This window comes from Malus sylvestris, chromosome 13 (genome assembly GCF_916048215.2).
Source record: "Malus sylvestris chromosome 13, drMalSylv7.2, whole genome shotgun sequence".
NCBI lineage: Eukaryota > Viridiplantae > Streptophyta > Magnoliopsida > Rosales > Rosaceae > Malus > Malus sylvestris.
The window spans coordinates 9,983,014-9,987,798 of NC_062272.1; the positions used below are offsets into that span (position 1 = coordinate 9,983,014).

Consider the following 4,785-nt stretch of genomic DNA (forward strand, 5'->3'; position numbering starts at 1 on the left):
ATTTTGTTTCTAAGAACTCACACGAGAACTTCCCAGTGGGTCACCTATCTTAGGAATGCTCTCGCCCGAACTCGCTTAACTTCGGAGTTCCAATGGAATTTGAAGCCAGTGAGTCCCTAAAAGGCCTCGTGCTATAAGAAATGGGTATGTACATATAAGGCACATCACCCCCTCTCCGTTGGTAGATGTGGGATGTCATAATCCATCCCCCTTAGGGGCCCAACGTCATTGTCAGCACACTCGCACCACACGGCAGAGTGGCTCTGACACTATTCTGTCACATCTCAATCTCGACTCTGCCGTAGCACGATATTGTCCGCTTTGGGCCCCGACCACACCCTCTTGGTTTTGTTTCTGGGAACTCAGACGAGAACTTCCCAGTGGGTCACCTATCCTAGGATTGCTCTCGCCCGAACTCACTTAACTTCAAAATTCCGATGGAACCTGAAGCCAGTGAGTTCCTAAAAGGCTTCGTGCTATATGGAGGTGGGCATGTACATATAAGCCACATCCACCCCTCACCGTTGGTCGATGTGGGATGTTACAATCCACCCTCCTTAGGACCCGACGTCCTCATCGGCACACTCGCACCGAACATCAGAGTGGCTCTGATACCAATCTGACACGCCCTGATCTCGATATTCCCTAATACCAGGGTAGATATGTGCTGGCCAACATTCAAGGGTGACGAAAGTCATTTATTGAATGCACATGTTGAGAACAAGAATGAATAAGACTTATAAATTTAAATATAATTATTATGCAAATGAGGAACATGTTCAGAGCATACAACTAACTAGAATACTAAAAAGAAATAATATAAAATTGAATGAATAAGAGGATGAGTCATACTCCAAGAGGACTCGAAGATGCCAATGCGGAAGTGTCTGGACACCAGGATTGTATACCTCGATTCTAGTCTTGAAGGGGGCACGAAATAAATATGAGTGGATCAAGTTGATATATATATATATATATATATATATATATATATATATATATATATATAATAAAACAGTTATCAACATCTTAACCAACAGGTTTTATGAAAACACATATAGCATGATAAATAAAATAGGTTTTCTGAAACCTAGCATGTCGTGCAATGTCTCAAAACATATCTTGAATATCATAATCACTAGTGAATGTCCAATATCCCTCCAGGCCCCATGCCAGCTCCTCGTCTCTATGCCAATTTCTAGAGGAAAATCACCCCCATGCCCCGTGCCAGCTTCTTGTCCCTGTGTTGATAGCCAGAGGAAAACCATCTTCAAGCCCTATGCCAAGACCATACCCTCGCTCGAGACAGAATCTATTCCTCGCCCCGTAGCGGAATAGGGACCACTAGGTAAGTACAAAACCATTGAACATATATATATATTTGAAAAGCAACTTCATAGCATAAAGTCATCCATCATCTATACTATAAAGAGGTGTTCGAAACATGTTCTAAATATTATATCGTCATCCATCAAATATTCTATAAAGAACATGGGTTATAGGAAAAATAGTAATAATTTAAACTAGCCTCAATAAGCATGTTATCTCATAAAACGTAATCATTAAATCATGCTTTTCATGTATGCATTTCTACTATTAAAATATGCATTTTTAGAAGGGGCCCACTCACAATACTTCACCGTCGAAAAGCCATGCAACCTAGCTAAGAAAGAAACGCCACATATTATTACTCCTAAGCACATAAAGGGTACAATTAATAAAGCTCTATCCAAATGATTTAATTTGGGAAAACGGACGTCAAAAACGGATTCAGGACGTCGAATTACTCTAAGTGAGGTCCCAGGTAAAATTCGAAAAGTCAACACAAAAAATATTCCAATAGTATTTCAGAGAATATTATGGAATATTCTCTAATGGAATATTTCCTAATAGAATATTCTCCAAAAAGAGTTTGGGCCTGTTAGGGTTTAGGGTTTGAAAGGTTAAAGGGTTTAGTGCTTAAGGCCTTAGGTTAAAAGGGTTTGGGTTAGGCTTTTAAAAAGGTTGGGCTTTAAGGGTTTTGGGTCAAATGGGCCTAAAGGAGTGAGCTTGGGTTCCAAGGCCCAAAGCTCTAAACTAAAAGGGTTTTGGGTTAAATGAGAAACAAGCTGAAGGCCCAAGTTCCACTCGGCCCTAAGGCCTGAGCCTGAAGGGTTAAAGGGTTTTTGGTGGCTAACGGGCTTAAGGCCCTAACAGAAATGGCCCAAGGCCTTTGGGTTTTATAAAAATAAATAAAAATTAAAATAAAGTATTTGGGTTGGGTTTGGGTCTAACGGGCCTAAAGCCCCAGTTCTAAATGGCTCAAAGGGCCTGGGTTTATTGGATTGTGAGTCGCCTGATTCGAGGGAAGAAGAAGGCCGGAATATCGACTAGAAAAATTAGACAAACTTTAAACGTTCATAACTTTGTCAATACTCAACAAAATCAAGTGATTGAAAAACGGAAATCATAGTTCTCGATGACACGAAGAGAATAGTACCTTTAACGACATCTAACTTACTGTGGTTTGGTTGGAAAACACCTTGAAAGCCGCCGAGGTCACCGAAAACTGGATAAGATTCAAATAGATATAACTTCTTCAATACTCCATGAAATTAGGTGAAACAAAAAGGAAAGTTGTAGTACTCATCGAGACGAAGAGATTGATACTTTGCACGCCAGCCAACTCATCATGGTTTAGCCGAAAATTACCTCCAAAGGGGCGGTGCTCGTCGAAAAAATGGGAGAATTTTTCCCCATGAGCTTCCTACGTCCAAACATCGATCAAACTTCTTAAAACCACTTTCAAACATACACCTACGACATGATTTATAACTTTTGGATGAGGTTCAAGGCTTACCTTTACTGGAGGAGGAGAAAACTCGTCGGAGAACTTCGATGAACAGTGTAGGTCGAGAGAAAATGAGGGGTTCAGAGTGTTTTTTTCCGATTATAAGCTCACTAGGGTGTTAATAGAGATGTTGATGTTGTTGTTTGCTGATGAGAAAAGTCCTCGGAAGGGGTGAGATAGAGAAAGCCAAGAGGAAGAGATAAGGGAAAATAAGAGTTGAATGAGAGAAAGAGCTCGGGGGCTAACAGAGATGAGAGAGGCTGGGGGACACAAAAACAAGGTGGGCCCCTGGGCACACCTATTAAGGCCCTAAAAACAATTTCTAAATAAAAACTCAAAACTACCTTTAAAAGCGGGGGTGGGGTATAACAATCTACCCCCCTTAAAAGAATTTCGTCCACGAAATTTAAAATCACTTAGGGGTGGGCACGGTGCGGTTCGGTGTGGTTCCACCCCTAAAATGGAACCGGAACCGGAAAATATCAACGTTTCGGTTCGGTGCGGTTCTATTTAAATTTATTACTAGAACCGTATGGTTCGGTTTACACCAGTTCCGATTCGGTTCTTGCCGGTTTACGATTTCGAATACTAAATTATTTGAACACCACATCATCATGCATTCAAATACATCTTCTAAAACTGATTATATAAAGTTGCATACAACACATCTTTTTTAATGCAAATGTCTTTGGTAGTGGCACCAAGTCAATAAAAAGAGACAACTAATAGAAATATGCATTGGTCAGTTAGTCAACAAACAAAAAAAATGAAGAACCCAAGCAGCATTACATTAGTATCTTAAAATTGGCAGCAACAACATCAGTAAGCAAAAAGAAATATTGAAATTGCATTAAAGGAAATATGCACTGGTCTCTTGATATTGGCAGCAAGAAGAAGCAAAAACAAAAATCCAAATGTCCTTGCTAGTTGGCAGTCGCTGATTCTTTTTCAAACAGCAGCTCTGTATATAATCAAACAACATATAATCAAATCAAGCAACTTATTTCAAAGAGCAAGCATAACCAAACAACTTATTTCAGAAAAGGAAGCATGGTCGACAAGTTTTGAGCACCATATAATTTGTATTCATTACACTAGCTATACAAAACATGATCTCAAACAATTTGACTATCCCATATGATCTCCTCTCTCTCTCTCTCTTCAAGTCTGCTTTCTCTGCAACCAAACCCTCACCCTAACCATACTCAGTTTAATCAACCAAAACACAAAAAGAAAAGAAAAGAAAAAAGTGGGGTTGGTTCAACCTGCAGTGACATCAGCCTCCTCAAAGAACAAGAACATGAATTCAAAGAACACAACGACCAAACCTCCCCAAAACTCATGTACCAGTTATCCCATATATTTTATTTGTTGAATTCATAATTATATATCTTACAACTCAAATTAACAAGGAATGTGCTAAAAAATTAAAGTTACATACCATCACTAGTAAAAGGTGATAAGTTTGGACTAAATAGTTTATGAATCCCCAATGCTAGATGTGCCACCATTCCTTTTTTCTAGAACGTATAAAAATCAAGAACTCATTAGAAAATAAGAAAGCAAGCATGCAACAAAACAAGAGAAAAAATGAAAACAAAGTAATGAAAAATAAATATTCATACCTGTTTCAAGTGCTTCATAAAACTCTATATCTGCCAAGATTGTCTCATCATCTAAAATTGAGATGTTATCGGACATCAACCAGTTTTGAGTACAAATTAACCTTTCTACCATTAGAGGAGTCAACGAAGAATGATTTGAGTTCACAATCCTTCCTCCCGTGCTAAAGGCAAATTCTGAAGCTATCGTTGAGACCGGAATTGCAAGAACTTCCTTTGCAATTAGTGCCAACACTGGGTATTTAACACCATTCAATTTCCACCAATTTAAAATATCAAAATCTTGACCCACTTCCACTTTTTCATTGTGATCTAACAAGTACCTATCAAATT

General features: G+C 38.9%; 1 long non-coding RNA gene across 1 annotated transcript; it reads right to left on the reverse strand.

The window, feature by feature from the left end:
- Positions 1-3,253: 3,253 nt before the first annotated feature.
- Positions 3,254-4,526, reverse strand: LOC126596392 (uncharacterized). The gene is made up of 3 exons (XR_007613956.1): positions 4,456-4,526; positions 4,272-4,350; positions 3,254-3,791 (listed from the first exon to the last, which is right to left on the reverse strand). It is a non-coding gene; the product is annotated as an uncharacterized LOC126596392 (long non-coding RNA).
- Positions 4,527-4,785: the final 259 nt, after the last annotated feature.